Below are 9,821 nucleotides of genomic sequence, written 5' to 3' on the forward strand. Positions count from 1 at the left end.
TGGTCCTTATATTTTGTTACACTGCCTTATAAGAAGAAAAAAAGTAAATGGGTTAGGGTGTCATATGGACAGGTTATTCATGTTTATTAGTTTGCTAGTCAGCTAGCTGTCATTTGTTGTGCGTTAGTTGACATTTGCTGTCAGTTAGCTGTCATTTGTTGACTGAGTTAGGGTCACATGTCCAGTAGTCTCTTTTGTGGGTTGGGGTGTTCTATGGAAGTTTAGCCAAGGTGCGGGGAACCTTTGCCACTACTTTTGATAAGTGGTTTGGAATTTTCTAAGGACTCCTGAGGTTTAACAAGTCATGCAAATAGAAAGTTGGCCCAATTTATCATCCAAAGAGCAGCACAGTCAGGACTGCAACGGAGTTGTTGTGCCGCACTGAACTGTTAGTACTGGGGAAACATCCAAGCAGCTGGGGTGGGGACAAAAGCTGCAGTCTTACGGTGTTACACAATCAAAGAGGACATTGTTACTTGCTGAGCAACCAAAACTGTCAGTCAGGAAGAAAGCCCGTGAGATAGAAAAGTCCACGATAATTGTACATTCATCAGATAGTATCTTAAAAAATCTATATGATTTGTTGGATTCTCTTTTGAATATTTTTCCAGCTATTTCACAATCTTTGTTAAAAACTGAGTGTTTCATCCATTTTCTTCACATGAACTACAATATGAACTGGCACCTCACCTAAGTGTCATGTTTAATCATAGACTCACCTCAGGTTTCATGCCCACTGAGTGGTGCAGAGCTACAGTTATCCCACTCTACAAGGGGGGATCCACTTTGGATCCCGGAAATTACTGTCCCATCAGTCTGACAAGCCTTATCTGCAAGGCCATGGAGCATATTATCATGGAACTTATAAACAAAAACATTGGCAACCTTCAAACACTGGACCCCACCCAGTTTGGGTTCGTGAAGGGCCGATCTTGTCTCCTGAACCTGATTGACTTCTTTGAATCAGTCTCCAGAGCCATGGACAAGGGTAAGGTGGTCCACACAGCCTATCTAGACCTTGCCAAGGCCTTTGACACCATCCCCCACTCTGGAATCATAGATAAAGTTACTAAACTGGGCATTAATCCCTACGTCACCCAATGGGTTGCTAACTGGCTTACTGATAGAACCCACACTGTAAAAGTAGCCAACTCCAAATCCAGCTCCAGAAAAGTGACAAGTGAAGTACCTCAGGGTTCAGTCCTGGGACCACTCTTGTTTGGCATCTACTTCTCTGAAGTACAGGTCAACACAAAGGAACTCTGGCTAAAAAAGTTTGCAGATGACTGCAAACTGGGAGCCATTACTGAATCCCCAAATGATGTGGATACTCTACAAAAGGGCCTTACAGAAACAGATTCTTGGTGCCAGAGCCATGGGCTCAAGCTCAATGCCGAGAAATGTATAGTTATCTCCTTTGGGAAAAAACATGTACCTGTGAATTACCATATAAGTGGCAGTACACTAAACCCCCGAAAGTGTGATAAGAGACTTACGGGACACAGGTGGACAGTGGTCTCACTTTCGATAACCACATTGCCACAACAGTCAGGAAATCATTCTATGTGGCACACCTCATCACTAAGGGTATTTCATCCAGAAAAAAGGAGGTTATTGTCCCACTGTACTCATCCCTCATTAGACCCATTATAGAATACAACTCTCCATTTGGTATGTACCTCCCAAGACATCTGCAACAACTGGAAAGGCCGCAGAAATACCTCACTAAAAGAATCACAGGCCTAAAGCAGATGCCCTATGCTGACTGCCTTAAAAAACTCCAGCTATACTCTGTCGCATATCGTCTACTTGGAGGCGATCTCTGCTTAACATAAAAGGGCATGTCAAACCGAGAGTTGTTGGCCATGCTACACTTAAAGAAATCCCAATCCCTCAGAGCCACATGGCTCCAGGGATCTAAACCTTGTCATCACAATAAACAAAACATGCTGGAGGGATAGGTTCCTGACCGAGAGACTTCCTAGACTTTTGAATAGATTGTCCATACATGTCAAGTAGAGCGCCTCTTTGGCCGTCTTCAAAAGGAACCTTGACAACTGGATGGCAGAAAGGAAATTCACCCCAGGGATCACGTCAGTTGCCTTGCTAGACAGGGGTCGAGGGATGTAAATAGTGTGGGAAGAAATAACCTGGGAATTGTTATGGCTAGACTTGTATAGGCCCTAGGGCAGATAGCCTATTACCAACCTATGAACCTATGGACATATGAATTTTTTTAACACTATAGGCTGTGTAGTCACTGTGTATTTACTTTTAACTGCATTTTATCAAGATGTTAACAATTCACACTTCTATCCAGCTTTCAGAATCAACCCCAAAGGTCATCTTTGTCCACCCCAAAGTTGGTCATTCTTTAAAGTAGGTTAAATTGGGTGCACACAGAGTGAAAAAATGGACTTTACTGTTTTGGCAGAATAAAAGTTCACGTTTCCGTATTTTGTGTGTATGTGTCTGCTGTTTTATGTCATATTGGAGTTTTATGCATTAGGCACAGGAGCATCAAACACAACTATACTAAACTCTTAGGATTTTTTAGATGTCCAACTGACCTGTTTTAAGAGATGCAAGTTGTAAGTAAGCTCTTATGTATATTTTACAAACCGTATTCATCAGTTGGCTGAGATACACAAAATACATTGCGTTTGCTGCTCACCTGCACAGGGAACGATTTAATTACTGTAGACACATCCCAGATGAATGACAAGTTTCGAATGGTAGGTAAGGCATGCCTCAACCACGGTAGCAATCTGTCCCTCGATATGACAAGACATTTCACCATGGACATCACTATTTGTCTGAAGGACTGCAGAGCTAAGAGAAATCCATCTTTACTGTACGGAAAGCTACAAACAATCCAATCCCCAAAACTACAGGCAATCCGATCGCTACAGCTACAGGCAAGAAGTACCCCGCAACTACAGCCAGTGCGATCCGCAAAGCTACAGGGGATGCGTGTGTCACAGCTGCAGACTCTCGGTCTGTAGCCACCGATGAATGAAATCTGTGTATAAAATAAAACAAAGCTGCAAACAATCCGGTCCCTACATGTACAGGCAAGTAGTACCCCTCAGCTACAGCCAGTCCGACCCCCAAAGCTACAGGGAGACTGTACCTCAGCGGTGCGGGCGATGCGTCCGGCAAAGCTGTACCCACGGTTTCTGTCACGTCCTGCTGATCAACAGGGAGTGCAGACCGCACAGCTGCACGCAACGCCCGCGCAGCTGCCCGCGGATTGTGAACGAAGTTCCACAAGGCTGATGGCAATCGGCGTAATATGACTGTTGTGACATACCACGAAACTAAGAGTAACGTGCAAAACACAGCAAATGCATATCTACCCAACCGTTTTAGCAAGGACAACGGCAGAAAGAATACCTTCTTGGCAAGACCAGCAATAGATGAGGAATTTTTTTTCAGAGACGACCACAGCCCCATTTCTGTTGCACAGTTGAAATGGAGGGAAAGGGAATAATACACACATATATATATATATATACTATGCAACAAGGCTGGCAGGCACAGATAGGCGTGGAGTTACCTTGGAGCACCAGCAAAGCCGGTGGAGCAACAGTGCTTTCACGTTTCACTAGAACTAGTTCTACATGCAGGAGAGGCTGCTTGTTGTTTCTCAGTGAAGGCAGTTGACACCTAATGTTAAAGGAATGTAGAACCTGAAGCTAACTTTACTGTTCTCTCACTCTTTTAATTTAATGCTGAGATATATAGGTATCTGTAGTTATAATTATAACACTCATACTACTTGATGCTCATTTACAGACAAATGCATTATTTATAGGCTCACAGGTTAGTATTAGACTAACCACCTTTGCAGGCCATTCTGCTTAAAATTAATCTATCCCCTCACGGTTTGGATTCACCTAACCCTTTCTAAGATATATAAGACATTTTAAGGTACCCATGCACTGGGATACAATATTTAGGATCTGCCTCTGCCCATTAGTAGTATACGGGAGAGCCCTAGGATAACTTTCCTACTTCACATACATTGATCCAAGTTATGCTTGATTGTGCTCAGGGATGAGTTTTGTTTTATCTGGATGGAGAGTCTGCTTCAGAGCAGTGGGACCCTCTACAAGATATACCTTTTCCTCCAAATCATTTTGTTAATATTACAGAAAAAGGTTTAGGTCCCTGGATCAAGTATTTCTAGTACCATTTCACTTTCAGACAGGTCAGAGGATACCTTGTAGGCTTGACAGACATCACCTCTTAGCAGTCTGTAACAGACCACAAATAATCATATGGCTCTGAAGGAGTCCATGTAGGACATATTGTTTAGGTCTTGCATCATTTTTGTAAGGTATCTGTGGGTGTTCCAGTTGCTGCATGTTCCTGAATAAATACATGCCAAAAGGACCATTATACTCAACGACTGGCCTGATGAGTGAGGGTGACAGCAGCATGAGCAGGTCTACAAAAAATCCTCTTGTCTATGAGCTGCACTAGAGATAGAGATTTTTGCCCAAATGGACACATGCTGGTCAAATGTGAGGTCATTGTACACATAAGTTCCCAAATCCTGAACTATTAGATCAGCTCTTAAAGTACACAGTCAGTGTAGTAATTCCCTCGCAGGAGCTGGCTTTCCAAAGGAGACAATAATGCATTTTTTGGAATTTTCCTTTAGTCCATGAGTCAGGCACCAGTTTCGTTTGTTAGAGACAAGCCTTCCTGTTGGATGGCTGAGCCTTTTGGGGATTTGAGAACTGCTCCTAGTTTGTAGTCACTTTTTAAACTTTGTTACCCAGGGCCTTTTGATATTGGCTGCTACATCAGAGTAGTAGATGCCAAGTAGAAGAGGTCCCAGCACTGAGCTCTGGGGAACTCCACTGATGACTGGTTTTGTTATGGAGGTTTCTCCCCCTGTTTTGATCTCCTGCATTCTATATGTGAGCCAAATGGCAATCCAGTGGGTGCAGAAGGGGTTTATTCCTAGTTTATTAAGCTTTTCTACAAAGTCTGAGTGGGAGAATGAGTTAAAAGCTTTGACCAGATTGAGGTAGCTGGTGGGTACCATTTTACTTTCATCCATTGCTTTGCTGACTTTTTTTTTAAAAAGTCCATCAGTCTGACTAAAAATCACCTGCCTTTCATAAATCCAAACTGAGATGGTTCAAGTGTTTAGATGTTTCCCATATCCTTAGCGACTTATTCCATGATCATTTTTCCATGGTTTTGCATGTGAGGCTGGTCAGATGTGGATCTGTAATTGCCTGGATCTGTGGAAGGTCCTCCTTTATGCGGGTGAATGATCATTGCTGTTCTCCATTCATTTGGTGTAAAATCATGCTTCATGCTGTTCATGATGCATCATGGGATATTGTCAGCACCCGTTGATGCAGTATTTTTGATTTTGATAGTACTTTCAGGACTTGGTCTCTGTCCTTCTGCACTAGTGGTGGTGCATGTTTCCAAATGTACAGTTGGATAGTTTAGATCACCCATGAGAATGGAATTGGATTTAATAGTGAGGCACTCCAGTTTTTGTAAATAGGCATTGCAGCTTTATTTATTGAATCTAGACAAGAGGGAGCTAGAATTCACAGGCGATAATAAGCAAAGGGAACAAGGTATTGACCAAGGTACAGATAACTAGAGAGGGAAATGTGACAGAGTGTGATGAGGCTAAGCAGAAGCTTGAGCTGCAGGTTAGAGACCCCCATCCCTACTAAATAGTGATATCAGAGTACATGCAGAGGGAAGGAATTAGAGGGGTCCTAAGTGAAAAAACAGCTCAAGTAGACTTTCTAGTTGATTCTAGGACATAAGCTGCTGTTAAAAAAGGAATAATTGGTAGGGTGTATAAAATATTAGTTGATAACTATAAGAGTCAATCAGCGGAGGTTAGAAAAGACTGGGAAGCAAGACAGGAAAGGCAATTTACAAAAGTACAAAGACAGCACATCTATATGGCTCCCAAGAATACAACAAAATCCAGAAAGCTTAGAATTTTTGCATGGAAGTATTTGCATACCTATGATTATATTATAAGCAGACTACAGAGAATTTACTGACATCTAGTTAATAATTTCTGGAAGTATGAAGGGAAAGAGAGGGGTAACTGGGAACATGTTTTTGGGAATGTAACAGCTTGCAAGATTTTAAAATTCCCTAAAGAGTACTTTGTCAGAAATATTATGGAAACAAATGAGTATATGATTATAACTAAGGAATAATTATTTTGCAGTGGAATATAAGATCTGGATTGACCAGACACAGTAAGGCTTTTGCTAAGTTCATGGTCTTTCCTGCCAAAAAAACAATTACTATGAACCTATGAACTAGAAAATATAAATTAAAATTGACCGTAATTGAAGTATTAAATATTCTAAAGGAGATAAAAAAAATTTGTCAGTGTAATCGAAGAGCAAATTACATAAAAATAAAAGAAAGTTCAGGAGGAGGAATGAAATTTAGAGGAAGGTTGGACTTGAGCAATTTTTGTAATGTTTGGATAAGTGTTAATTGTTAAGAAGGAAAATGTATATATAAGAACTTGTTATTTTTGATCAAAAGTTAAATATTATTTACAGTCATGTGATTAGAAGACCAGCAGCATTTCAAAAACTGAGTGAGAATTGGGCTTCATAAAGTATTTTACAAATTCATTCATTTTCAGTACCTGGAATCAAACCCTCAGCCTCACACATATTAGATGAAATACTCTCCCAGGCTAAATATGCTATAACTCAGAGGCTAAACTCCCTTACAGCCCCAGTGTGCAACAGTTCAAACCTGTCTTCTCCCTGTCTGACTGGTGTTTGCAAATTATCAGACACACCCAAGTAACTTTATGTTTTTAGGTTTCAGCTTCAATTACATGCTGGCTGACTATTTGTGCATAAAGTTTTGGGTCTTGCTGCTTAAGTTGTGCTTGAAAAGAGTCCAGAAAAATTCATTAGCTTATCTGCTTCATAGTAATCTACAGCGTAATGTAGGGGTAAGTTAAGGCAGACAAGGAAAACCACCCTCTTAGTCTCTGGCAGATGTCCTATCAAAACAATTCTCTCTCCTTTCCATCTTACTGTAGGCATTTTAAATATCCTATAGGGTGGACGGACAGAACAGAAGGCACCCAACAAGTAAGTAGGTTGTTCTGCAAGTGAACAAGTTATGGGTATCATCCAGTATGTCTAATCTGACTCATCTGGAATTTTTGATCATGTCCTGCAGCAAAGGCTTTGTTTTACTTATTCAGGTGCAGTTAGTGACCTAAGGTTATTAAACTATTGTTCCAACAAGTAATATAGTATATGATTAAGTAAAAATAAGAAATCAAATAAATCATAAAATCTAGATGCATCATAACCACATTTCATTGCAAGACTGAATTTTATAATATAGGTTCATGGGTGTGTACTAGCCTAATGACTTCTGGGGCCTTTATAAGCCAAGCTGAGCAGCCCAAATGTATCCTGCAAGTCCATGTGCTGGTGTTTGTAAGTCTGTCCAAGCTTCCCAAATGTATCATGCAAGTCCATGTGCTGGTGTTTGTAAGTCTGTAAGCTTCCCAAATATATCCTGCAAGTCCATATGCTGGTGTTTGTAAGTCTGTCCAAGCTTCCCAAATGTATCCTGCAAGTCCATGTGCTGGTGTTTGTAAGTCTGTCTAAGCTTCCCAAATGTATCCTGTGAGTTTATGTGCCATTGAGGTATTTTAAGGGGTGTATAAAAGGTAGAGAAAAATGTGCATGTTGCCTCTTCCAGGTCTATATCACGTTGTCAAACGCACATGTGTTCGAATGACGTGATATTGAACCGGGAAGTTCGAAATGCAATAATTTTGAACACACAGAACAGCAATTTTTTTCCCCATGAAAAAAAAAAATCACTGTTCTGGTACAAAAATAAAAACAACATGTACACTTCAAACGTTTACTAATGTGGGGGCTTCACCCCCCAAACCCCCGAATGTGGGGGGCTGTGCCCCCACAACCTCCCTACTTAAATATACCAACTCCAAGATCACACTACAGTGGAGGAAATAGCAAAGCCACGGAAACGGCCCACTGATTTTTTCCCTGGGAAGAAAATTAGTGTTCTGCGGCTTCTCTATTTTCACATTTCAAACTTCCCGGTTCAATCTTATGGCATTTGGACACCTGTACAATCAAAGTCCTGATATAGACCCCCTCAGCCCATTATAGACATAGGTGCTAGTCTAGACCTAGTGGATATTTCTGATTTTCCATCACAGTGATCCAGGTTTATTTTCAATAGGTTTAGGGAGGTGTTGTGCTTCACATGGATGGAAAGTTTGTTCCAGAGAAGAGGAATTATCTGAGAAGCATACCTGTATACCTGTCCCTCCAACATGTCCTATTTATGTCAGAAGCAAAGCCTAAATCCCTAACTCAAGTCATTCTAATACTACTCGTTTTGTTGATATGCAAAAGGACCATTGTAGTGGGATCCAAGGATGCACCATTCAACAGTCAGTAGGAAAAAGAGTACAGAGACATGGGTTTGAGGTGATCTGCTTAGGACATGCCTTTTCTTTTCTTCTATGTTGCTTGACCAGTACTTGGTAAATGCAAGTTGGGGGGATCATAGCCCTAACAATAACTAATGAAATTATAAATCATTAGGAAGTTATAGAAATATATATTCTGAATCCAGGTTCACTAATAACAACAAAGTTTCCATGGGAGTAAATTAATGCTGAAGGTGTAATAATTCAGAAAGGAGCAGTATTGTACAAAACAGTAAGTGATATTGTGCAGTTTCTCCAGTAGTTTAAACAGGCTTGATTTGTTCACAATACAAAAGAAGAGAAATATGGGTGATATGATGTTTACAACTAATAATATGGAGGGTAAAGTATGTGAAGTATTGCTTTGGAAGAAAACACAATAAAGAAAGAGAAACAAATGACACATGGTTGAGTTCATTTAAAGATGAAATATTTTTTTTCACAGATAGAGGGATACAACTCTGAAAGTCTGCATTCAAGAATGCTGAGAGAAAATCAATTTATTTTTCACATGCAAATTAAAGTCTCAAATATAAAGGGAAGGTAGCTGGTGTAATGGTATGATGCTATATATTCAATGAATAAAAGACACTTATAGCCTGTGGATGTGCATTTCACTGATTATCAAAACAGTGGTTCAGATTTCAGAAATTCAAGGAAGTCACAGTATTACGTCAAGTTCAGCGCAAGCTTTGCTGGGAATTAGGTAATATATATGTGTATAATATATATAATATAATATAATATATAATATGTGTATAAGTATGAAAATAGTACTTCAGCAAAATGCAACTAGAACAGGCAGCAGTAATGTCGGCATTAGAATACTACCTTACCTTAATGCAACTAGAACAGGCAGCAGTAATGTTGGCATTAGAATACTACCTTACCTTAATGCAACTAGAACAGGCAGCAGTAATGTCGGCATTAGAATACTACCTTACCTTAATGCAACTAAAATGGGCAGCAGTAATGTCGGCATTAGAATACTACCTTACCTTAATGCAACTAGAACAGGCAGTCAGTAATGTCGGCATTAGAATACTACCTTACCTTAATGCAACTAGAACAGGCAGCAGTAATGTCGGCATTAGAATACTACCTTACCTTAATGCAACTAGAACAGGCAGCAGTAATGTCGGCATTAGAATACTACCTTACCTTAATGCAACTAGAACAGGCAGCAGTAATGTCGGCATTAGAATACTACCTTACCTTAATGCAACTAGAACAGGCAGCAGTAATGTCGGCATTAGAATACTACCTTACCTTAATGCAACTAGAACAGGCAGCAGTAATGTCGGCA

General features: G+C 40.3%; 1 long non-coding RNA gene across 1 annotated transcript in view; it reads right to left on the reverse strand.

The window, feature by feature from the left end:
* LOC122798934 overlaps nt 1-3,371 on the reverse strand; it is a 33,650-nt gene extending 30,279 nt beyond the window's left edge. The window contains exon 1 of the long non-coding RNA XR_006364356.1: nt 2,675-3,371. This is a non-coding gene — a long non-coding RNA (uncharacterized LOC122798934). The remainder of the gene's footprint in view (nt 1-2,674) is intronic.
* Between the last annotated feature and the right edge of the window lie 6,450 nt (nt 3,372-9,821).

The sequence above is a fragment of the Protopterus annectens genome, chromosome 3.part1, assembly GCF_019279795.1.
Source record: "Protopterus annectens isolate FY-2018-M chromosome 3.part1, PAN1.0, whole genome shotgun sequence".
Taxonomy (NCBI): Eukaryota; Metazoa; Chordata; order Ceratodontiformes; family Protopteridae; genus Protopterus; species Protopterus annectens.